Source organism: Petaurus breviceps, unplaced genomic scaffold (genome assembly GCF_028583685.1).
Source record: "Petaurus breviceps papuanus isolate PSGF00001 unplaced genomic scaffold, PetGlider_PUasm1.0 90556, whole genome shotgun sequence".
NCBI lineage: Eukaryota > Metazoa > Chordata > Mammalia > Diprotodontia > Petauridae > Petaurus > Petaurus breviceps.
Genome location: NW_027187273.1, coordinates 4,357,700 through 4,384,304, shown reverse-complemented (window position 1 = coordinate 4,384,304; position 26,605 = coordinate 4,357,700). Strand labels below are relative to the sequence as shown.

The window sequence follows — 26,605 nt, the reverse complement described above, 5'->3', positions numbered from 1 at the left end:
GCTGCCTATTGGGTATTTTCAGATTGGATGTCCCAGAGACATCTCAAACTCCAGATGCCTGCAACCGAATTTATTATCTTTTCCTCCAAACCTAACTCTCTCCCAGTTGTCCCTGTTGCTGTTAAAGGCACTACCTTGTACTCTTAGCCCATTCATCATTCTCACCCCACATATCATATCAGTTTTACTTCTACTTCCACAACATCCAACACATCTTAACCCTTCTCTCAACTCTCACACAGCCACCACTTTGGTCCAGGTCTACATCACCTCTCTCCTTGATTATGATAACAATTGGGGAGGCCAGATGGCACAGTGAATAGAGCACTGTTCCTGGAGTTAGAAGGACCTGAGTTCAAATTTAACCTCAGACCAAGGAACCAAGAAGTAGGACGAGAATCCCTGAATGTAGTGTCATTGAAGCTGAGGGAGGGGAGGGTAGCCATTAGGAGGGAATGATCAAGTGTCAAAAGCTACACATGGGTTATGGAGTGTGAAGACTAAAAAGGGGCTTTGGGTTTGATCAGTAATGGGTTTTTAGTGACCTCAGAAAGAATATCTTCAGCTGAGTAGTAGAGGTAGGAGCCTGATTACAAGGGGATGAAGAATGAGTAATGAGAAGTGGAGGCATTAGTTAGAAACAACATAGGAACTTAAGGAGTATTTGCTGAATTGAATTGACATTTAGATGCAGAATTGTCTTTGAGCATGTTGTGGAATTGAGCCTACCAGTAATCTTGAACGGAGGTGACAAAACACATGGCCCAAGCACAGCACTCCCAAGTGGATTGAATCAGATTAAAATGCAATTAGGACATGTTTAACAAGATAAGTGTAAATACAGTCAAATGTAGGTAACATTAATATGTGCTTTTCTAAGTCAATATGTAGTCTCAGGGATCTTTGTGTATAAATTGATGGGTTTCCCTGTTTTTATTTGAATTTGACACCACTGGTTTACAGCCTAACTACAAAGGGTAGAAAGGTTGAATAAAAGTTCCTACTAATACAGGATATCCCCAAAGTCTTAGTGTGGTTAAAACTTAAGCTTTAACAGCTTAAAACTGCATTAAAACTTTTGGGACACCTTGTATAGAATCATGTAATAACAAGTACTCACTTTTTTATAACTCTTCAAGGTTATGAGGTTCTTTCCTTATAACAAGCCTGCAAAATAGGTAGTACAGCATTAATGTGTCCATTTTATAAATGGGGAAACCAAGATTCAGAGAGGTAAGGTGACCTTTCAATAGCTGCACAGTTTTTATCAGAGAGAATATGAATGAAGTCTCTTGGCTTGAAATGAATCACTTTTTACCTCTATAGAGCTGGATGGGGGTTGGGGGGTGGGGGTGGAGGGAAATGAGGTGTTGCATGTAGCAAGACCACCCAAACAAGAAAGTGCTTGCTCAGCATTGCAAATCCCCAAAATTTTATGACACCAGGAGTGTTCAAAGGAGAAGGATCAATTCAGGTAAATAAGAAACATCTGACAGACCAGTTGCACCTTCTGAAATTCCCCATAATGTTAAATAAGAGCCCTGGAAGATTAATCTTCTCTACTGTTGTGTCTGAAATGATTTACTTGTTGACTCCCAAAGTTCCACTGTTCATCTGTGATTCCCAAAATAAGTAGTACATTTCCTTCCAAGTCTGTCCTACCTTTTCTGGGGGATGCTTTGCCTCCTCTATAATATACTCTTTCCTTCCCCCTCCTATCCCTTTGTGGGATTCATTTGGTCTGTCCTCTTAGCGTCATGCCCCATAAGAATATTTGTTGATTAATTTGAAGGTGGGACACTTGCATCATTTCCACTCCATTGGAGTTTGCTTGACTTGGGAAATTGGTAGTTACATTTTATTCAGGATTTTTTTAAATCTAAGAATGTCAAGCTGTCTGGAGATTTAGAAAAAAACAAAACCAAAACCAACTATTCCCATTTTGCCCATTTTTCAAAGCCCAGCTTATATTCCTCGTCATTCCTCACCTTCCATAAAACTTTCCCTGCTAACTCTAGTCTGTACTGATCTTTCTCCTTCAGCCCATCCATATTGTACCAGAGGGGTCTGAATTTGTTCGTTTTCTTTTCTGGGATGTTTTACAGTACTTCATTGTAAAATTTGGGTTAAGTATTTGGTCATAGGCTATATTCAGGTTAATGTTAAGTAAAATGCTTTTTCTGTGTTGTCTATTGGCCTTTGTGTGTTGTCTGTGGCTTCCACAAAACTCCCCCCAAATTCCCATTTAATTTCTTATGCTAACAGGCAATATAGTGAAACCATGATGGGGAAAGTCATAATGTAGAAGGGATGACTGTACCTATAATGTGTGCTAAGTGCTTTACAGGTATTATACCTCATTTAATCCTCACCACAACCCTGGAAGGTATATGCTATTATTATCCCTACTTTACAGCTGAGGAAATGGGCAAATAGAGGTTGAGTGACTTACCCAGGGTCACATAGCTAGTTAATGCTAGAGGCCAGAATCCAGGCCCAGAGTTCTATCCACTGGACCACCTATCTGCCCATATCATCCCTTCCTAGCATTCAGCTCTTGTTTGCAGTTAATCTATTACTTAATATCATTTACTATCTTACCTTGTATATAGTTGTTCCGTGTGTGCTAATACTGAATTCCTGACTGTCATATCCCTTTATCAAACCATTCAAGTTCCATGAGGAGCAGTGACAGTGTCTTATTTAAACTTTTGCAGACAAGGACTTTATCTCTCCTTCATCAGGGTTTCAGCTCAATAACATCCCCAGTTGTTGGGATACTCTCTTGTCTCTCCCATAGCAGAGCCTAGCACTGGGCTGGGTGCAAAGTAGGCCCTACTTAGGGAAGGGAGGAGAGGAAAGGAAAGGGAGGTGCTAATAAGAACTACCTTAGGAAGGAGAAAGAACGGTAGTTTTCTTACTCTTCATTGCTCCCTTTCGGCCCAACTTGAGCCTGCTTGTCAGACTCAGTCTCTCTCTTTCTGTTAATTAAGAAGGCATATAGATATAGAGCTAGATAGATATAGACACACATACCTCTATTTGCTTGTCTGTCTGTCTCTGTATCTTTCTGTCTCTTTGTCTCTGTCTCTGTGTCTCTATCTCTCTATCTCTGCATATACATATATGTATGCATATTATATATGTACATACACACATATGTATATACCCTGTAACAATGATTTCTAGTATCCCCAACGTCAGATTTCTTGGCACTATCATTGAGTCAGCCATCTGCATATAAATCTTTCTCTTCCTTTGCCACTCCACATCCTAGCTGACAGACAGGGATAGCCAGGCCTCAGGCGGTGCTCACAGGAACACCATGTTTTGCACTTGCATGCCCAGGCTGGCTCCAGCAAAACAGGAGTGCCAGCTGCTCTGAGACTCAAATGGAGAAGTATCCCATAATCACTGCCACCGTCCTAGCTAGTCCCTTCATGCAACCGCATTCTGGAGGTTCTTCCTTACTCTCCTTTCCTTTAAATCCATTCACCCATCAAACATTTCTTGCTTCTTCTCTGTGCCTACTGTACTGTATTAGATGGTAGGGAAGACGCAAAGAGCTGATATGGCTCCTGCCCTCTAGGAACTTACAGAGTAATGAGGGAGAAATTTTGGGTCATCCTTTAAATCACACCCACTGTTAGGTCAAGTCGACCTTGCCAGAAGGCCAGAGTGGCAGAAATAGAAAGCTATGGGGCCTCTTTATAGCAAATAGTGTCATCCCAGAAAGGAAATCAGCTAGACCAAAAGGCCGAGTGTAGATTCTGTGGGTGCAAAATGACCTAACCACAAAACAAAGGAAGTTCATTTGAAGTGATTTGAAATTTTACAAGTCTCTTGTCTGCACCTGATAGTCAAGAAGGCTTCATTAGAACCCTTTAAGTGAGGTGAAATGCCTCAGGGGAAATGCTGGATTTAGAGTCAGGAAGACCAGAGTTCAAATCCAGCCTCAGACACTTACTAGTTGTATGACCCTGGGCAAGGCAGCTGGTCTGCCTCAGTTTCCTCATCTGTAAAATAGGGATAATAATAGTACCAACCACCTAGGCTTGCTTTGAGGAGAAAATGAGATATTTGTAAGGCAGATAGTAGCTATATGTACCTAGCACAGAGAAAGCACTTTAAAAATTCTTGTTTCCTTCCTTCAAGTGCTTTTTTGCTGCTGAATTCACCTGTGTGACTGTGGACAAGTAACGTAATCTCTCTGGGCCTCATCTCTTAAATGAAGTAGTTGGATTAGATTAGAATTATCCCCAAATTTCACCAGCACAAACCAGATTAAAATGTAATTGGGAGATAGTTAAATTTAAAAAAAACAACAAAACATACCTAATATATTTTAAAATTAAGTCACCTTTTGATCCATCAGGGATCTTCATGTATGGATTGCTGGCCTCCATTTCTTTTCTGAGTTTGACAGCGCTGGATCAGTTGATAACTCTGAATTTCCCTGATTCTGTTTCTGTAATGCTTCTCACAGCCAATCCTTTCTTTTCATTCTCATTGACACCACCCCATCTCAGACCCCAATTAATATCTGTGTTATCTTAGAAGAATCACTTAGCCCCTCTGAGCCTCAGTTTCTCCATCATTGTGGGATTAATCTTTCATACTGTAGAAGAGCAAGAAACAGAAAAGAATCTTGCACTCAATGATCCCTGAGGTTCCTTTTAGCTCTAAACGTGATACCATCACCCAGACTAAGATGATTACCCCCTAGCCCTTCTCTGCCTTTATGCTATCTTCCTCCTCTCTGTTTCCCCTACCAACCCTGAATACTGCTTCCACATTAACCTTAATCCACAGATATTAGTTCATCACTCCTCTGCTCCAGATCCTGCAATAGGTTTTCCGTGGATGGCTAAATAAAGTCCAGACTCCTTTAGCCTGGTTTTCAAGACATTTTTTTAAGGGCAATTGGGGTTATGACTTGCCCAAGGTCACACAGCTAGTAAGTGTTAAGTGTCTGAGCCTAGATTTGAACTCAGGTCCTCCTGACTCAAGGGCCAGTGCTCTATTCACTGTGCCACCTAGCCACTCCTTTTCAAGACATTCTAATGTAAAGCTCCAACCAATCCTTCCAGTCTTGCTCACCTTCAGTCTCTCTAGATTCCAGCCATAGTGGACTTCTTGTTATTTTAAGGCAGCTTAGGTGGTAAAATGGACAGTGCTGCATCTCTGTCCAGCCTGAGGAAGGCCTGGGTTCAAATTTGACCTCAGACAAAATAAGTGCATTATCCCTGGGCAAAATGCTTAATTGTTTTCTGCCTCAGTTTCCTCATCTGTAAAGTGAGGATGATAACAATAGCATCTACATTCTAGGGCTGTTGTGAGGATAAAAATGAGATAAAGTTGTAAAGTGCTTTTCAAACCTTAAAATACTATATGTTATCGATTATTATCCCTCAGATATTCTGTGAAATTTCCTGCCTTCCTGACTTTGCTTACACTTTTCCCTTTAGTACGTTCCCTGGAGTTCCCCATCTCCAACAGTGACTAATACCCCATCGTTTACCTATTTTGTAGATATTTAATTTGGATTATTATATACCAGATCTGGGTTTCTTATAGTGAAGCCCACTCATACTAGGGAGTAATTAGGCTGTAGTGATTTCGCGAAGGTTCCCAGGACTTGCTATGTACATCCTCAGTATTTGTCACTGCCATCTGCTAATTAATTATCTGGGGTTAGTATCATTTGGGCAAGCAGCTGATTGGGAACTCATTGTCTGCAATTCAGTGATCACTTGACCCTTTGTGTCTTTTTGGAAAGTTAATTTTGTTTCTTAGTTCCTTACTAGCTGGGCAAGTCACTTAACTTCTGTCTGCCTCAATTTCCTCAACTGTAAAATGGAGATAATAGTACCTACCTCTCAGCTTTTTGTGAGGGTAAAATGAGATAATAATTGTAGAGCACTTAGCACTGTGTCTGACTTATAGGAAGTGTTGTATAAATGTTAGTTATTATTATGAATTGAGATAATTTTTGTAAAGTGCTTAGCACAGTACCCAGCACATAGTAGGCTTTTAAGAAAGGTTTCTTTCTTTCCCTTCCCCTTCATGTCGTAGTTGGGATTTTGTTAACAGAACAGTTATAGTGCCATAGGATTTCGGAGCTGGAGGAATTCATATAAATAGCCTATCTAGTCCAACCCTCTCATGTGGAGGTGAAGATGAGGTAAAGTGACTTGCCCAAAGGGTAGCTAAGTGGTGCAGTGGATACAATGCTGGGCCTGGAGTTAGGGAGACTCCTTTTCCTGAGCTCAAATCTGGTCTCAGATTCTTACTAGCTGTGTGACCCTGGGCAAGTCACTTAACTCAGATTCCCTTAATTTCCTCATCTGTAAAATGAGCTAAAGAAGGAAATGGCAAACCATTCTGGTATCTTTGCCAAGGAAAACATCAGCCGGGGTCACAGAGAGTCAGAGTCAACTAAAAAGCTTAACAACAACTTGTCCATCTTCTCAAACTTTCACAGTTTAGTTCTTTTGGCACTTTTCTTCCCTGAAAGAGGAATCTGTCCTTCCCATTCCCCTCAGTCAACAAATATGTTTTCTGTAATTAATTTCCTATGTGCATTTGAGATGGGAGCAAGGATCGTGTGAAGGCTGATGGCTGCTAATGGATGTTTTCAGTCTAGATTAGCTGAGTTTTCTTTGTGCCAGAGTCTGGGAGAGCCTTCTTTGCTGTGGAATTTCTGTTTAGAATGGGGAGCTGAGAGAGTGAAGGGAGTAGTCTGATCGAGAAGCAGAATTGAAACTGGAGGTGTCTAGGAACATTTGGTGGCTAGTTGCTAAGGAGTTAGAACAGTTGTGTATCTTTCTGGGAATCCACTGAAAAAAATGGGTGACTCACTTTGGGAACAGAGCCAGCCGATGGAACTGTGAAGCAGTCAGGTGAATGTTTTCTAAGGAAGCAGAAAAGGGAATTTTTAAGTTAAAGCTTCTTACAATGAGTGCTTTTTTCCATCCTGATTCCCACTGCTTATAGAATAAGTGGTGTTGTTGTTCATTCATGTCCAACTCTTTGTGACTCCATGGACCCTAACAACACACCAGTGCTTTCCATGGGGTTTTCTTGGCAAGGATACTGGAGTAATTTGCCATTTCCTTCTCCAGTAGATTAAGGCAAACAGGTTAAGTGACTGCCCGGGGTCACACAGCTAATAAGTGTCTGAGGCTGGATTTGAACTCAGCTGTCAGATCTTCCTGATTCTAGGCCCATCTCTCTATCTCCTGAGCCATGAGTATAAATTCCTTAAACCCTCTTTCATCTAGCTCTCCAGGCTCTCCTTCCAACCTTTATCTTTCTCTCTATTTCTACACTTTCACTCTATTGCAGCCCAGCTGTTCTCACTGTAGCACTCCAGTCTTTAAGATTTTGCTTGTGCTATTTCCTCTGCCTGAAATATCCTCCCTCTTCCTCTCTACGTAACTAAATCAAACATGCCCTTCCAAATATGAATGAAAGGCTTGAATCTGATGACCTTTGAAGTCCTTTCCATGACTGAAATACCTTTGATCCAGCTGAAAACCTGCTGTCTTCATGCACTAAATTTTTTTCCTTGGATTTGGAATCAAAAGACTGGGTTCAAATATTCATCATGATACTATCTGTATGGCCTTGGGCAAGTCACTTCCCTTTCTTAGGACTCAATTTCTTCATCTATGAAATGATGGGATCAGGATGATTCCCTATAAAACCCAAAGCTCAAAATCCTTTGATCTCATGACACTTCTCTGAATTCCTTTTTCATTTACTATCAGAACTACTTACTTGGCAATTAGTCACATACTGTCTTATGTTGTTCTTTAACTTTTCATGTGCTTTTCAGTGACTTAGTTTCCCAATGAATTAATAAACAAAAAGCATTTGTTAAGTACAATAGATTGACACTCCCCTTCCAGAAACTAGGGTTCCAGAACTGGGGTAGAGTGGGAGGAAGGAGGAGCAATTAGGAAGTAAAGTGATGAAACGTGGCTGGAGTTTGCTTGAAATTGTAGACCAGGTGAGATAGTCAACAGTTAGGATTGTGGAACCTGTTTATGAGATCACAAACTCACTAAGGAAGTACATTCTTCCTTTATTTCTCTGGTGTTATGCCAGAGCCCTTATTAGCAAACATTAGCTGATTGTCAACGAATGAAATAATCTGGTAAGGAGGACTAGACTTTTCCTAGTAGGGGAGCCCAGAGATGAGTAGCCTCTAATGCAAATGGTGTTGAAGGGAAAATACAATAAAAATTTGGAATCTTGGGTCCTTCTGGATTAAGAGGGGAAAATAAGCCTGAATTGCAGACAATTTAGATTGGATACTATCTGAATGGATACCAAGTCATATACTAAGTCATACTGACTTTGAGGTCAGTTTCATTTGTTCTGAACTCTGATTCAGGCCACCAATTCACCTAGCTAAATAATTTGTGACAGCAGCTGTTGGAGGGATGCTAAAATGCAGACATTGCAGGGAGATTGTTTGTGACAATTTCTAGCCTGGATGTCAGAATGTAGACAGAAATGTCTTTTTGACAGCACATCTCTCTTAGGTCTTTTGCCTCTGGAGAAAAGTTTTGGGTCAGCCTTTTGTGACAGTAAGAAATCTGGAAAACTCTGAGAAGTCCAACCAGATATATACAATCTTAATTCATCAAAATGCCCGGGAATTGGGCAGTTTGGGTGGGAACTGACTTTTCTGATAATTGAGGCTTAGCTGCAAACTCTTTGTTTCAAATCTTGTTGAATTCTATTTCAAATATTTGAGTCTTTTTTCTTGCCTTAGTAATAAATGCATCTTTCAGGGATATTTTCCTGTAGTTGAATCAAGTTAATGAGCATTTATTGAGTACCTACCATGTTCCCATTACTGAATTTGGCACTGTGGGCATATGTTCTCGTTGTACAAGGTAATAATGACAACATACTGTCAGTGTGGCCTGGGACAAATCACTTGACCTTTCTATGTCTGTGTTATTGTCTCTCTCTGACAGACAGAGAAACCAAAGCCAGAAGAAAAGCTGCAATCACATAGCATAGGGCTTTATCTGTCTAAATGCCATTGCCTCTTTTGGCTCACCACCACATTGTCTGTATTCAAGACAGATAGGAAACAAACCCTGACTTTTGGCGGGGGATGGGGGTTGGAGGAGGCTAGGGCAGGCAGAGAGTGATAAAGGTGTTAGGTGACACTGGCCAGTTGCATGATGTAAAGGAGATCTGAATTCAGGCTTGGTCCCAAGGAAAATTGTGGATTAAGGGAAGTTTATATTCTACATTTCCTTGCATATTCTTCTAGTATACTCCCCTTGTGAAGCCCTGTCCTCATGGCATCCTCTTTCCCCTGCTTCCCAGCTACTCTAACCTATCCCTGTTATACATGTTTTCCTTGCCCTGAAATCCTTTTATTCGGTACCCAAGGTGTCAACTAGGTAATTTGAGAAGGTAGTCTAATGGAATATTTGCTCCTTGATGGGACAGACTGTTTCATTTTCATCATGCTTATACCTGAAACTCCTAGCACAATGTGTGCCTGACACATAGTAGGTAATTAATAAGTGCATATTGATTGACTGATTACTTTGGAGCTAAGGAGAAAGAACAGTGTCATTCCTAGGAAATAAGACCTTGACCATTTCACCTAGCCCATTATGGTGCAGTATAAGACACTATAGCTGATCTCTGGGGTAAGTGTGGGATAACAGGACCTTCTTGGTACTCCTCAAATAATACCACATAGAAAACCATTTTTTTATGCTTACACTTATGGCCTGCCTGCCAAGAGAGCTAAATCCCTTTAAACAATCCTCAGCCACGGAGCAGCCTAGCCTCGCTCCATCTCGTCATGGGCTGAATCACAGCTATGTTCCTGTACTCAAGTTCATTTCTGAGGATAATTTATGCTTCTGAGATTAGCTGGGCCCCTCTGGTAAGTGGAATTTTCTCCCATTAACAAAGCCAGAACCTGAGGAGCTCCAACCAATCATCATTTATGGTTGGATGAGGTTCAAGGAAAGCTTTTTTCATTCCCGATGAAGGGGCTAATTGCCTCACTTCCTCTTCTTCCATGCTTGGATGGTCTGCAGCAGCCCAGCACAGAATCCAGATGTGTCAGAGAGCGATAGCAAGGCACCATAATGAGGCAGCCAGTCCTAATGGAACATTTGGTGCTGGGCAGAGAACAGCTGGGGAGCTTTAGGAAGAGGGAGTTCTGGGAGGCTTGTGTGAGCAGGGTCCTCTTGGTTGAATGGGAGGAAGGGAAAGATATTTTTGCTGTGTCATTGATGAAAAAATGTTGCCAGTGAGTTAGTCAGTCAACAGACATTTAAAATCCTTGCTTTCAAGGAGCTCACAGTCTAATGGGGAAGATGGCCTGAAAATAATAATATATAAACAGGTTATATAAAAAATTAAAAAACATTATTCTTTCCCTATGTTATTTGCAAACGTTTCGCCCCCAAATACTACTGTTGGGAATAGAATAGCTTGAAAAATCATCCCAGTGCCTTTGCTATACTTTTCTTATTCATTTCTCCATTTTCCTCTGGCACTTTTGGAATAATCAGTTATCTCACTGGCACACTGTCTGCTCAGTGAGCTAGAAAATAATGGGGACAGCTTTCAACTGCTCTCAGTATAACCATTAAGGAAAAATGCAAAAGACTTTAATACTTTCTGAAAAAGCTTAAAAGAAAAAAAGCTTAACAATAGTTACAAGAACCACCTACCTGTTGCACTTACTTTCTGAAACTAAAATATTTGATTTTTTTAACTAAGGGTGGATTCCTCCCCACCACATACACACTAATTTCCTTCTTTAATAATTTCACATTCAGACTTGAAAAGAACACAGTTATGATTTCTGAAAAGATTGAAAATTCAAATAGCATTAAATTTATGTAACAAAAATCAATGACATTCTTTAAACAAACCCCTATAATGCTGAAATTTTATTAGGAAAAAAGTCAGAGAATAGGGAGAATGTCAACAAAGTCAGCCTTCCTCAGGGAGTAACTCAAGGTTCAGGCCAAGCCGTTAGTATTCCCCATTGCCCTCTGGTCACTCAGAATGAATGACCAAGCTGCACAGAATAACTGCCATGCCCAGTACTTAGCCATCACTGGTTGAAGAGCAAGGTTATCAGAAATGGGGTTGCTGATTTGCATCAGAGAGCCATATTCATTGCCAGGTCCTTAAAAAGGAGATGCTTTCTCCAGCTCATTCTCCTTTTTACCTCACTATCTTTCCTTTACTGGCTTCATGGGGTAGAGGGTTGATTTCTTTCTAATTCCTTTGCAACTCCCCTTCTGTGTTGCCTTTAGTGCCAGTAGAGGGCTAGGAACATAGTAGGTGTTCAAGAAATATAAGAAGGCAGTGTAGTTCCACATTGCATAATGATTTAGAGAATGGCTGACATCACTGGCCACGCCATTTCCCTACAAGTTGGTGCAGGTGAACCTCACCGTAGGCAGTCTACTGTAGGGATCATGCTGAATCTTCCTCTACTGATTTCTCCAATCCTCAGAGTCATCCTTGACTTACATCCTTGATTCCTTCCTCTTCCTACTCCTCTCCACCCTTAATATCCAAGTCACCATTTTCTGTTTTGTGAAGCCTCTTACACATTGACTCTACTAGGTAAAAAATGTTACTTTCAGGTAACTAGAGATTCTAGCTCTTCCCATTTTGTGGGTGGCAGTGTTTATCTTATAAGTCTTGGGGTACAGTCTGTTAGCATTTATCCAATTAGATTCTTGGCTCAGCCCCCATCGCTTTGGGAGTGTCCACCCTCTTCCTATATTACCTAGCTTAAATGGAATTCAATTATATGAATATAACATATACAACTGACAATCAAGTATTGCTTAACTTTTTATTCATAGAAAAAAAGCAAAAGGAATTAATCCTACTATAGTGAAATAAATATTTCTGGAGCCATGGGCCCATGGTTCCTCCCACTCCCAGGAGATTCCAAATCACCCTAAAGCAGGGTTCTTAATCATTTTTATATCATTGACTCCTTTGGCATTCTGGTGAAGCCTATGGACCACTTTTTAAAATAATGATTTTAAATGCATAAAATAAAATGCATAGGATTACAAAGGTATCAAGTTATTTTGAAAATGTCAAAAAAAATTTTTTGAGTTTTTGGTCCCCAGGTTGAGAATCTATGGTAAAGGTATGTCCCAAACCCATTAGTATAGGAACATAGTTCAGGTTCACACTCTCAAATCTCCCCATCAGTCATGTCCATTGGGAGCTTACAGCCATCCCCTGCTAGTTTTCCATTCCCTGACTCCCATAGGATCTATATCCAGTGTTAAACTCAGACCCCGAGTCACTAACACTAACTGCTTTTATTTTTCTTTGCCCCTTTGTCTGGGACTTCTCACTCATTATTGGCTTCCTGGCACTCATTGATTGAACTGTATAGGATCCAAATTGCTGCCCACAGCTTTGTTCATTGTTGATGAAATGGAATCAAGGGTAGGCCCAGACATGGAGGAAGACCCTTCTTGTGCTTTCCTGCCATTCTCTCATCCATGAACTGCATTCTTCCCATGTCTTAGGTTACTTCCACCTCTTCAGCTGGTTTTGTATTATCTTAGCTTTATGAATGAAGATAACTGAAGACATGGGGATGACAACTCATTCCTTTCTCCTCCTCTGCCCCCCAGTAGCATGCAGAGTATGTACTTGGATCGCTGCAGCAGCCTCTTAATGGACTCCCTGCTTCCAGTCTCTCACCCTTTCAGTCTATTCCAGGTGTGGCCAATACCCTAACCTTGGTATACTGGCTACTCTGAGTTACCACTCTGAGCAAGTTACCTTCCCACTTAAAACTTGAAGTGACTGTTCATTTAGCTGCTCTAAACTCCTGGAATTCAAGGCACACTTTATCTGGCTCCAGCCCATTTCCTCAGCTTACTTCCCTGTACTTTCCTCCTCTCCCCTCCCCTCTATTCCAGCTAAATTGGTTTACTCATCATCCTCTAACAGTGATATAGATCCCCGCTTCTGTGACTTTCTTCACTAACTTCCTGAAATGCCCTTCTCTTCTCTCCTTGGTTAAGGCCTGTTGTTGTGCTCTGTCCTTCTTTCTAGAAAAGAACCAATGACATCAGCAGCATGATGTCATCACTTGCAAGTAAATTAGATTTAAGTGAAGCAGGGCTGTACAAAATCACCAGCCTCACTCTCTCCAGAGCCATCTGGGTCTAGTGGTAAGATATAGATCAGGACTAGAGATACCTTGGATGCTGTTAAAGGTCTACCTTTTCATCAAGGCTTGAGTTTCCGTTCCCATGATGCCTTCTAATTCTGAGACATCTCTTTTTCCTCCTAGAGGAGTCTTGTCTAGACCATTCATTTAACACTTACAGTATGCTGCCATGTATTGTTAATTATGTTTATGTGGGTATAAGTATATGCATGTATGTAAGATACAAATATGTATACTATTTTGTGTGTGCATACATTTACATATATGTGCATTATGTGGTATGCACATGTTTTATATTATAAAGCACATTATATATGAACATGAATTTACATGTATATATGTATTTTCTCCACTAAACTGGAGGATGCCTTTTTTTCTGTAGTGAAAGGCCATGCCAGACAACAAAAGCTTTTGTAGGTCTCACCAAGATGGAAAGATTTCAGGCACAAGATAGCCATGGACTTATTGTTTGTCTTCTGATGATCAGCCTAGTAAAACACAGGTAGGTTCACCACCACAAGGTTGGACACCAGTTTATAATTTGGGAGCCTACAGCACCTCACAAAGACAATCTACTAAAGTCTGGAGAGGCCATCACCTGCATTAGCAAATGGAATATCCATAGCAGTGATGTGATTTTATATGTGTGTATGTATGTGTATATATACATACATATATGCAAATATATAAATATGCGTGCATATATATGTAAAATATATTATACATACACACATCTCACTTCAAGAGCTTGAATGTCACTGCTATGGGCATAGAAACATATAAAATCCATATATATAGCCCCCAAAGTTCATAAATATATAGGGTGTTTCAGAAGTCCTAGTACAGTTTTATAGATTAAATATTAACCTTTAATAGGTTTAAATTGCACTAAAAGTTTTGGGACACCTGTATATCCTCTCTCTCCTGGACTCAACTGTAAATTTCTTGAGATCTAGGATGACTTATATTTCTTTTTCTCCCCAGTGCCCTCTATATAGCAAGCACACAGTACCTATTTGATGATGATACCAAGAATGTTTTGGAGCCTTGAGGGGGTTTCATTCTCAAGCTCTGGCATGTTGGGTTGCGCCAAAATAGAGTTAATTCAGTTTATTCAAGTATTTTAGAGTCCTGCTGAATAAAAAGGCAAAATATTCACTGTACTAGAAGATTTGTTTTAGTCTTGCTGAAAATTCTATGTGAATTTTGAAAAAGTGGTAGAGGATTCAATCCAATCCAACAATCCTTTCCGTTTCTACTGTATGTAAGGCACTGTGCTAAGTGCAGTGTATTTACACACCAAGATAGGGAGGTTCCTCATTTCAAGGAGTACACACACATTCTACTGGGTGGTAGAGGCAGGGGATGGGAGAATGAGCAATGGTGGGGATATGACATATATATATATATATAAACCTTATATAAGGTAGAAAGATCTAAACATAGCACTCTAGGAAAAACTGAGAAAGTAGAGAATGCTTTTAACTGATGGGGTTAGAGTGAAAGATCAGGGAAGGCTTCATGGAGGAGGTGAAATCTGAGCAGATCCTTAGAGAAAGAGAATTCTGAAGGGCAGAGATGAGGCAGGAGGGAGAAAAAAATAAATAGGGAGAAAAAAACCCTTAGATACAGGCAATGCTGAAAATTGTTTGTTCAAAAACAAATACCAAGTGCCAGAGAAAAGGCAATGGACTTATAAATGATAGAACAGAGTACTTCTTATCAAGTGTGCTGGAGAGATTCTGAGGAATGTGGATACTCTGAGAGCAGCCTGTACCCGACAATTTACTGAGCTCCCTGCCAGAAGTCGACTCCAAGAGAGAAGACCCTCACCTTTTCCTTGCACCATGTCCTCACTCCACTACCCTCCCACCTCCCAGTGCCTGATTTCTTAGACACAAGCCAGACCCTGAATTGCCACAACCCCCAGTTTCCTCCCAGATCACTCAAAATGCCAAAGTAGGCCTTATCAGCAGCTCCCAAGAAATCAGCAAGAGCAGATTGTCAAAGGGGAGACATAAAATGTGTTCTCAGAAACAGAAAGAAGTAGGAAGTCCATGGCCAGATGTTAGAGTCATAGTCTTTGGAGAAAATAGTCAAAACAACCTCTTCTACTCTTAGAGATATTTCAGAACTGAAGGGGACTTTAAAATTCAACTAGTCCAACCCCCTCCTTTGATGGATGATGAAATTCTGTTATATGGTATTTAAATGGTTTGCTTAAGATACACAGTGAGAGAGCAAGTATTAGAACCTGAGTCTTCTGGGGCGGCCAGGTAGCACAGCAAGTAAAAGCACCAGTCCCAGAGTCAGGATGACCTGGGATCGAATCCCGGGCTCAGACACTTAGCACCACACCCAGAAATAACTGGCTGTGTAACCTTGAGCAAGTTACTTAACCCCAATTGCTTAAAAAAAAAAAAAAGAACCTGAGTCTTCTGACTTGAAGCTTAGGGTTCCTTTCATAGAAGTGAGAAATAGAGAAGGACAGAAGAAAGAGATTTAAGAATTCAAATTTCTTTTAGGATCCTAGAATTTTGATCTAGGAAGGACCTTAAAAGGCATCTAATCCATCTATTTCATTTTATACATAAGGAAATTGAGATTAGACAGAGCTGGGATTCGAACCCAGGTCCTCTGACCTCTATGTAGCAAGTGCACAATACCTATCTGATGATGATACCAAGGATGTTTCTGGGCCTGAGGAGGTTTCATTCTCAAGACTAGTGATCAGCATCTAGGCCTGTGGGTGAAAATCCAGTGAGAGAGCTGAAGGTTCCATAAGCCCAGATACCTCCTGGAATTTTGTTGCCAAAATAAATCCCTGTTAACTTTGTCATTTTTTCTTCTCTTTCTTCTTAAAGTGAATTGATGGAGAAGGGGGTAGAGGTTAGGACCGGGAAGGGGTGTTCTGGTGTGTTGGGTTTCACCGAAATAAAGTTCCTTCGGTTGGTTCAAGTATTTTAGATGTCCTGCTGAATCTAAAGGCAAAATATTCACTGTACCTATCATACATCCATTCCTCTTTCCACTGTGCCATGCTCCCATGGTACAACTCCAAGTGGCAGACCCATGCTCTGGATAGCATGGTAGATCTAGAACTTAGATTCAGAGCTGACATAACTAATTATGACTTCTCTGACCTTCAGTTTCCTCATCTGTAAAGTGAGGATAATAACACCTTTTGTACCTTCCTCATAAGGTTGTTTTCAGGCTCAAATGCAAAAAGGTATATGAAGCACTTGGCAAGCCTTAAAGTGCTATATAAATATCTGACAGTTGTGAAAAAAATGACCCATGAAAGGAGAGGCAGGCTCTTTTCCTCTGGATATCTAGTTAATTTGCTGTTGATTCAAAGCTGAGGAGGAAAGGAGAACATATCTCAAAAGTTTTCTTGGGATGCTTAATGGAAATTTATGACTTGAGAGACATTTTCTTGAAATCTGCATTGCCTAAGTGATGTTAGTCCTTTGTAACAACAAAAGGGGCCACTCGGTTCATTAGATTGCATCTTTTGGCCACCCTCGCTGGAAGAGACCAGAGTCCTCACTGGAAGTGGGCTGTGAAATCTGTTCCCTGAGCAGCTGTCTCTCTCACATACTTACCCACATCTATGCATGAGTCATAAAGGCATCTAAACCATGACTCCTTCAGGGACCAGAGAAGATAAATAGAAAAAAAAAAGGAAGAGCTTCCTAACAGCAATGAACTCTCCAAGGGCTACATGTTGTTAAGAGATTGGGTTCCTTTGAACTAGAAGTCATGATTTCTAGAATTAGCTTCCTCACAAAGTCCCCATGTGACCTTATACAAGTTGTTTCTTCTGTGTGAACCTTGATATAATTAATAACTAACATTTACATAGCACTTACTATGTGCAGGCAGTGTGCTAAATACTTTACATTTCTTATTTCATTTGGTCCCTCACAACTATGGGAGTTAGGTGCTATTATTATCCCCACTTTACAGATGAGGAAACTGAGACAAACAGAGTTTAAGTGACTTGCCCAAGGTCACATAGCTAGTAAGTGTCTGAGGCTGGATTTGAACTCCAGGTCTAGCATTCTATCTACTGAGCCCACCTAGTTGCTTCTACAAAATGGGACAAATGATTCCTGCTCAGCCTTCTTTAAATGGTTATCATGAGGATCAAATGAGATAATGAATATGAAGTTTCCTTTAAAAATAAAGTACACTACAAAGCCCTTCCAGCTAAGAACAAGGTCCATGGTCACTTTTGGTTGACATCTACATATTCCATAGCACTCAACCTAAATCCATGGGGTTGATAGTTTTGTGGATGATTCTTTGAGAGACTAGTACATCACCAAACTTCTACTGTAATGGAGCCCCTGCTTGAGCCAGTGTCTTTTCTGAAGTCCCTGGACACAGCTGAGCAGAGTCTGCCCTCAGCAAAATCATAAAGCTTGTCTTCAGTGCCATGGTCTTCTCTTAATAAGTTCCTTATTCCCTGTCATCTGCCTGGTCCAAGTGAATACTACTCCTGCTGCATCCCCCAGTGCTCAGGGGGCCTTGCTATGACCCTAATTAGTTTTGACTTTCCTAAGCAGAACCCATATATTTCTCTCTAGATATTTACCTCTCTCTTTTCCAACAAAACTTACTTGTACTTCTACTTGGTCTCACCTCTTTAGGTCAGCTCCCTAAGTGCCAACATGATGGGTTTTTTTGCTTTGTTTTGGAGGAGGGAAGGCAGGGCAATTGGTGATAAGGGACTTGCCCAAGGTCACATGGCTAGTTTTTGTGTTAACTGTTAACTGAGGTCAGATTTGAACTCAGTCCTCCTGACTCCAGGGCCGGTGCTCTATTCACTTCACCACCTAGCCACCACCAACATGATAAATAGCTTACTATTCCCATTTCATAATTTTGAATACAGACTGGAACAGAAAAATCTGATGTTTTTGTCTTAATAAATAGAAATTTAGGATGATTTCATTTTACACAATCTGAGGGTATTGAAAATTAACAGGATTCCTGGAGATGTAGCATTTAACTCCAAGAAATGGTCTAACGAGTCCTAAACTTGGAGTTATGCAAAACCTGAGTTCAAATCCCACCCCTGACACTTGCCAGCCTTGTGACCATGGGCAGATCATTTAAACTCCTTGAGCCTTATTTTCATAATCTGTAAAATGTTGTACCTTTAATACCAGTCTCACAGTGTTTTTGTGGAGATCAAATGGAATAATGTATACAAAGTGATTATAAAACCCTTAAATAACTATATAAATATTAGCTGCTGTTATTATTTATTAATGATGGAATTTCCAACACTATAGAATCTGCATTGGGAATTATTTTAGGATAGGCCAGCCTTCTCAGTGTCTACCAGATCACATTATGTAGTTTTCCTATGATAACTCCAGCCTTATCTTTGCTATCACTCTAGGTTTTTAGGGCCAATTATCTCTGAGGATCAGGTTAGGACTCTGGATGTAGGAGGCCCAAATAAAGGTTGTAATGATCTCAAAATTCCACAGAAGTTCAAGAATAGAGGAGTTTGGGAGTTAGTTTTGAAATCTCAAGAATATTCTCAGTTCCAGGCTTCCCAGGAATTCTCTCTCAGAGAATTCTACTAATAATGCTAAGATATTTCTTCAGGGGCCTCAAGACTCAGAGAAACTTAGGTCAAAGACCAAAGAAGACCTTTGTGGAACATATGAAATTCACTGCCTTTTTAAATTTTCAGAAGTTCCAAGTCTCTGGAGTAAATTAGGATGGTCCACCATGAGTTGAAGATCCCCTCTAAATCCCCATAGACTCTTCTAGACTGTGCCAGGCAACAGATATTTTCCAACATGTAACTTTTAACTGGCAGGAGAGGGGAATGGTGTTTGTCAGGCAGGGGTTAGTTCCTAACTCAAAATATGAAATCCATATTTCCATAAAGAATAATCTGGGAGGGATTAGTGACTTTATTAAAGGATCCATATCTATAAAATGATAGGTTTGTGCTCAATGGTATCTAAAGTTTCTTCTAGCTTTAAATCTCTGATCAAACAAGCAGATTCACAAGGCTTCTGATATTCAGCTTGTATTTTATCACCTTAGGAATGTGCCAGAAGCAGGAATATACATGAGGTTGAAGAAGAGAAACTAGAAATAAAAGGCTGTTGACAAGGCTGTAATCTCCCTTACTGGTGTTTGAAAATACCAAATTCCATAGTCTTCTTGGCTGGGTCAAATCTTGGGCATCTCTTCTTTTGTGGCTTAAGCTCAGGACTGTTGTTGAAAATCCCCCTTAATTTTTCTTTTAAGTACTTTTGTTAAAGCCCAAGGAACACTGGCTACTCTGTTGAGAATATTGGAATTGAGCTCACATAGAAATAACATATCACTAAGGACCTGGGTTGGGTCTGTCATTGACACAATGTTGACATTGTATAAATGTCCTATCACACCCAGGGTTCATTTTTCTCTTTCTATGCAGGATAAATAAGCACACCCAAGTCAAGATCCTTTACATGCATTGCCTTTTACTTGGAACATCAAATAGGATTTCAATAGGTAGTGTTGGATTTGCTATATGGCTTCAGTCCTGCTCCCTCAAGGCCCATGGTAGTCAGGCTGGTCCCTAGAAATTATCCAGAAGAGCACTGTCATATGTGCAGAAGGGAAGACTGTACTGGGCACAGAAGGCTCAAGAACAGGTTCCAGTCCCAGCTCCTCCATGTATGTGACCTTGAGCAAGTCACTTCATTTTTCTAGACCTCAGGTTCCTCATCTACAAAACAAGGGAATTGGACTAAATAATCTGTAAGACTTTTCCTGGGTCTAAAATTCTTTGATTCACTATAATTCTGTCCTGATTGATGATCTCTCATAATGCAGTTAACCATTCCACCCAAAAGTAAACAGAAGGATAGAAAGGTTGGATGATGTGGCCCAGTTCATGCAACAAGTCTCCACCTTTTTGCACTATAAACTAGGCCATGTTAACAAATGATGTGATAAAAGTGAATGTATGGATTTCATAGTGTGTTCTTTTGGGCAATATATAAGTTATCTCTCTTCCACCAAAAAGAGCCCGCATTTCTCACCTTGTTTAGTTTAAACCAACAAGTATTTATGGAGTAGCCATTATTGGCAGAATCTCAGCCCTTAACACGGATGCAGGAGAGAAAGTCAGAAGAGGAACAGTTTTGTGAGGAAGAGAAAATTATCCATGACGATGCCCACTAATTTCATAGACAGCATTGTGAGCCTTTGATCAAGACAGATGATGTAAGTCCCCCTTCCAATGCAAAGACCAAAGGGTTTGGGGGAGATGAACTTGGAATCTTTAGCTTCACAAGACTTCCGTTTGACATAAAAGGGCCAATTTAACAACCAGGATTATAGTTGGGGAAGGATAGAACCAACTCAATAAGGCTGGAAATCTGAGGATAAAATCCTCCATCTTATACTCAGGTCTCTGGAGAGCTATCCAGGGTGCTGATCTCTCCTCCTTAAAAATTTTCCAACTTTGAAGAGCCCTCTTTATCTGACCACCTAACTAAACCTGCTTGAATCTTGCCTCTTTACTTTGATTAACGACCACTTGCTCCAAAGTTGTGCCTTGTCTTATGTCATTTGCCTCCCATGCCAACAATTGTCCCAAATCATGGATTCTTGCCTTTGTGTTTTGGATTTTCTGACAGTCTGGTGAAATCTATACACCTATTCTCAGAGAAATGTTTTTAAATGCAAAAAAAATATTATGGATAAAATTACAAAAGGAACAAATTACATTAAAATACATTTATAAGAATACGTATTTTTTTTTAAATGGATTTTGTAGACTCTAGATTAAGAACCACTGCAAATCACGTCTTACCTGAGCTGGGATTAATCTGTGCTTGCTGCTTAGTATGTGTCATTGCCTATATAATGGGAAAAGGAAGAGAGGTCAGGCTTACATGATTTCTAAAGCCCCTTCTAGCTCTGAAATATCTCTGAAATTCTGCAGTTTTGTAATTAGATTTAGACATGTTGTATGTGATGTCATCTTCCATCAGCCCATGACAGTAGCCCCAGTACATCAAAGCTATCAGAAGAAAAAGAAGTAATGCTTAAGCTTAGGATAGAACATTGCCCTTTCTAGACTTCTCTTTTGAAATGTAAGCCCTTGAAGTGGTCAAATATTTATTCTCATCCATAATAGCCCACTTTGAAGTTTTATCAGATTTAGGGAAAAGGACCATAAAGGACTCTGAAAGGGCAACAGAGAACATTAAAAAGGTAGAATATGGGAAGGGAGAAGCCAAAATGGTAAGAGGGTACAGGAATGACTGGTCCTGTTTCTGGGTATGACATCATAGAAGGCACCTACCTACCACACTGTCCCTCATGTTACTCATTCTAGACTGGATAGTCCATGAACCTTCAAAGGATTTCTTATGATTTTCCACAGCAAAGGAAATGTTCATCTGCCTTACCTGCCTGGCAGTGCCCTGGTGGATATTTGCAGTTGCTAACTCTGCTGAATCTTGTTGCAACTCACCCTGTACTTCAGACCCTCAGGTGCTAATGAGCTCAGACAAGACTGAGAAAATGGGAACCAGTTTTCTCAGCTGCCTCCCATACGTCAGAAGTTCTAAATTGGGAGTGAGGTGATCGAGGGAGGGTAGAAGAGGTAACACCCTATGTTTAAATCCCTAGCCATGCCAGCAAATGGCAGGGAGTTAACTATTACAAGGGAACTCATTTATCCTTTTAACCTCTCACTGCTCAAAAGCAGAGTTCTGAATATAACACATTTCCAAGGCAAATTCTTAGTGAGAAATTCAGCATTAATCTCAACAACAAATATATTTTAAGTACTTGCTCAGTGCCCAGCTTTAAGCTGTGGAGGACATGATAATGAATGCTGACATTTATATGTGTGCAAACTTGAAGGTTTGTAAAGTACTTGGTGAATATTTTTCTTTATCTGAGCCTTTCAACAAACGATATAAAGAGGTGCTATGTTATGATTATCCCCATTTGTAAAATGGGAAAAAATGAAACTCGGAAATTGAGTGAGTCACCCAAAGTCACACATTGTCTGAGGCAGGATTAAAATCCCCTTCTTCCTGACTCCAAGCCCAGCACTTTAGCCTCTCTATGCCTCATTCTGCCTCGTGCAAGAAAATATAGCCTCTGCTATCAAGGAGCCCATCATCTATCTGGGGAGCTAAGGCTGACTCACACACATGAGGAACCGTGACTAGCACAAGACAATGTATTATGTAGATCTAAAGTATGCAGTCTGGCTATAAATGCTATAGATTTTCTGAAGACTGAAGTAGTCTCAGAATACCTGATGAAGAAGGTAGAAGAAGCTTCAACTTGGACAAGACATTGTTCAAGAGACTTGTCCAGCTCCATGATCTTATAAGTGATAGGTATTCCAGCAGGCTAATGTAACAGGAGGCAGTTCTCAATTGAGTGGAAATATGGAAAAGTTCTAGGCCTCCAAACCCTGGATGAATAGTCCTCTGGCTCTGTGGTTAATAAGCAAACGACAAACTGCTTCTGTCCAGCAGATGGAGGATGGGGGGTGGGTAGACAAACAAATGAAAAGTGCTATGGCTAATCCACAAACCAAATAATCTGCTATGAGTTGAATGGTGGTCTACCTTATTTACCAAAATCTTAGGCCTACAAATATAGAAGTTTAGAGATTTCCTTCCTTATTTCCTTGCATAGTTCCCTGGCTACACTACTCATACCCATCCTCTTTTAAAAAAAATATTTATTTATTTACTTTTAGTTTACAACCTTCAGTTCCACAAGTTTTTGAGTTCCAGATTTTCTCCCCACTCTCTCTTCCCTCTTCCCCCCATGGCAGCATGCAATCCCATATATGTTCTACATACCTTCACATTAAACATTAGTCAAGAATGATTAATGATTAGTTTTATTTATTATTAATTTTTATTATTAATTATTTTTATTGTAAATATGTAATATAATATATAAAAATAATAATTATTAATTATTTTATTATTAATTTAATTAATTTATTTATTAAGAATAGATTAGTCAAGAAGGATTAACCAGTGGAATGAACAATGAGAAAGAAGGAACAAAACAAAACAAAAAAGAGAGAAAGCAAGTGGTTTGCTTCAATATGCAGTCAGACTCTTTAATTCTTTTTCTGGATGTGGATAGCCTTTTCCATCATGAGTCCTTTGGAGTTGTCTTATAGCCTTGCATTGCTACAATGAACCCATTGTATCAAAGTCAGTCATCACAGATATATCTGTGATTATGTACAATGTTCTCCTGGTTCTGTTCCTCTCACTCAGCATCAAATTATATAAGTCTCTCCAAGTTATTATGAAGTCCATCTGCTCCTCATTTCTTATAGCACAATATTATTCCATTACATTCATATACTACAACTTGTATAGCCATTCCCCAATTGATGGGCATTCCCTTAATTTCCAATTCTTTGCCACCACAAAAAGAGCTGCTACAAATATTTTTGTACATGTGGGCATGCAGTTCCTTTTCCCACTTGTATGATCATTTTGGGATACAGCACTAGAAAAGGTATTTCTGAGTCAAAGGGTATGCACATTTTTATAGTCCTTTGAACATAGTTCCAAATTGCTCTCCAGAATGGTTGGAATTAGACCATAACTCCACCAACAATGCATTAGTGTTCCAGTTTTCCCACATCTTCTCTAGAATTTATCATTTTCCTGTTTTGTCATGTTAGCCAATCTGACCAGTGAGATGTGGTACCTCAGAGTTGCTTTGATTTGCATGTCTCTAATTAATAGTGATTTGGAGCATTTTTTCATATGCTTATAGATATCTTTAATTTCTTCCTCTGGAAACTGCCTGTTCATATCCTTTGACCATTTATCAATTGGGGAATGACTTGTATTCTTATAGATTTGACTCAGTTCTCTGTATATTTTAGAAATGAGGCCTTTATCAGAGACACTGGTTGTAAAAATTCTTTCCCAATTTTCTGGTTCCCTCCTAATCTTGGTTACATTGGCTTTGTTTGTACAAAAGCATTTCAATTTAATGTAATCAAAATTATCTATTTGGCATTTCGTAATGCTCTCTACCTCTTGTTTGGTCATAAATTCTTTTATTCTTCATAAATCTGACAGGTAAATGATTCCTTGCTCTCCCAGATTGCTTACACATCAACCTAGATAGTGAACCCATTTAGACTTTATTTTGGTGTAAGGTGTAAGGTATTGGTCTATGCCCAGTTTCTGCCATATTATTTTCCAGTTTTCCCAGAAGTCTTTGTCAAATAGTGAGTTCTTATCCCAGAAGCTGGAGTCTTTGGGTTTATCAAACAATAGATTACTATAGTCATTGACTACTGTGTCTTGTGTACCTAATTTATTCCACTGATCCACTATTCTGTTCCTTAGCTAGTACCAAGTAGTTTTGATGACTGTTGCTTTATAATACAGTTTAAAATCTGGTATGGCTAGGCCACCTTCCCTAGCATTTCTTTTCATTAATTCACTTGATATTCTGGACCTTTTGTGCTTCTAGATGAATTTTGTTACTATTTTTTCTAGCTCTACAAAATAATTTTTGGTAGATTGATTGGTATGGCACATACTCATTTCTCTTTTGAAACCATATTGCCTTGTTTGAAAGGTGTGCCCCTTCTTGTGCCAGCAATTGCATTATCTAATTGCTTAATCTGAATGGAAATGAGCCCAGTCATAGAGTTGGCTTGGGAAATGGTTCCAAAGAATAATAGGTCCTAAAGTTATGATTTCTCTAGTACCATAAATGGTTTATCCCAAGTCAAATAATAAACATGACATATAACTAACTTTTTGTACTACAATGAAATTACAGACATTACAGCTTCATTATTGCAGATCTGCTATGCTTAGGGGGCTCAGAGATAACAAAGAGTTATAGTGTGCAGCCATTGCCCTTAACAGATGCATAGTCTAGTTGGGGAAACAGGTCACACATATAAAATATGACTAATAACATAATATTTAATTACCAAATCAGAGCCGGCCTAGTATAGTGAAATTATCTCTAGACTTAGGGTCAGAAGACTGACTGTGCCACTTAGTTTAATTTTGGATAAGTAGCTTCACCTCTCAAGGCCTTGGTTTCTTCTGCTATAGAATAAGGAGGTATGGCTAGATGGTGCCTAAGGTCTCTTCCTCCTCTAACTTTCTATAGTGAATGATACAGACAAAATGTGCTACAGGAGTAGAGAAAAAGAAGTAATTCCCCAAGAATTAGGGAGGTTGGGGAATACTCCATGAAAGAGGTGAGACTTAAAGGGTCTTCGAAGGATAAATAAGATTTAAACCAGTGGATAGGAGGAGGGCAGAAAGTATTCTAGTTAGAAGTGGTCTGACAAAGGTACAGAAGCAGATTTACTCAAGGCATCTAAGAGTAGAGATGGCAAAAAAAAACAAATGGGTTGGACTAGAGTAGGCAGTGGACATAGAGAAACTAGGAAGTGTATATGGAAAACTATACTTTGGAGTCAGATTCTGCTGGGCCTTGAATTCCTGACTGAGAAGTTAAGACTTCATCCTATATGCGACTGAGAGCACTTCAAGGATTTTGATAACCTTGTGATATCATCTTAAGCCATATTTTAGGAATATTCTTCTATAAATTCCATTCAAGATGGATTAGACAGGGGAAAGAGACTGGAGGCAGGAAGTCCATTGTGCCAATAGGCAATATGTGTGGTAAGTGTGAAACATTTAATTTTCACAATATCCTGTGAGATAGCTAGGGCTGATATTATTTTCTCAATTTGGAAATCAAAACACAAAGAGTTTAAGTGATTTCTTGAGGTCACACAGCTTGTCAGGACCAAAATTAAGCCATTTTGATTTCCAGTCTAGTCCATTTTCCATGACTGTACCTTATGTCAATGCTAAGAGAAATTATAGACTTCTTTCTCCCTGGAATTTTTTTAATGGATAGACACAATGGCTGGCTCTCTCAAAGTGATGATTATTGGATAAAAATTATATCCTGATGAGATTGCATCCTGCCCTGTGATTTTGAGATCTGGCATCATGCCGATAATAAGAACTCATGTTGTGGTGTGTGTCACTTTCTGTCACAGTGTTCATCTCATCCAATATTATCTGTCATGAGGGCATCCATTTTTTGGTGTACATTAAATGCCTATTCATCTGGTATGGTCAGATAATGTTTCTTTTTAATCCAGTATTTTGTTTAGTAGAGAGATGCCACAATTTCTAATCCTCAAAAATTACAGTCCATTAAAATAAAATTATCACTGAGGTTCTAGGCAATACAGTTGGCACAGTTAGTTTCTCTAATGCTTGAGCAACCTTACTAGTTATGCCAGGTGTAGAATTCAGGTCTGTTAGGCTATCGTAATTTCCATAACAGAATCAG

The 26,605-nt window shown here is 39.6% G+C and overlaps 2 protein-coding genes and 1 long non-coding RNA gene across 9 annotated transcripts in view; 2 read left to right on the top strand and 1 right to left on the bottom strand.

Annotated features, from left to right (window-relative positions):
• Positions 1-26,605, top strand: part of PLEKHB2 (pleckstrin homology domain containing B2) — a 457,251-nt gene that overhangs the window by 86,955 nt on the left and 343,691 nt on the right. The window lies entirely within an intron of this gene.
• ARHGEF4 (Rho guanine nucleotide exchange factor 4) overlaps positions 1-26,605 on the top strand; it is a 533,634-nt gene that overhangs the window by 344,497 nt on the left and 162,532 nt on the right. The gene's annotated exons all lie outside the window — the stretch shown is intronic.
• LOC138142303 (uncharacterized) lies at positions 19,703-23,178 on the bottom strand. Its single transcript, XR_011163399.1, has 3 exons — positions 21,664-23,178; positions 21,063-21,108; positions 19,703-19,970 (listed from the first exon to the last, which is right to left on the bottom strand). It is a non-coding gene; the product is annotated as an uncharacterized lncRNA (long non-coding RNA).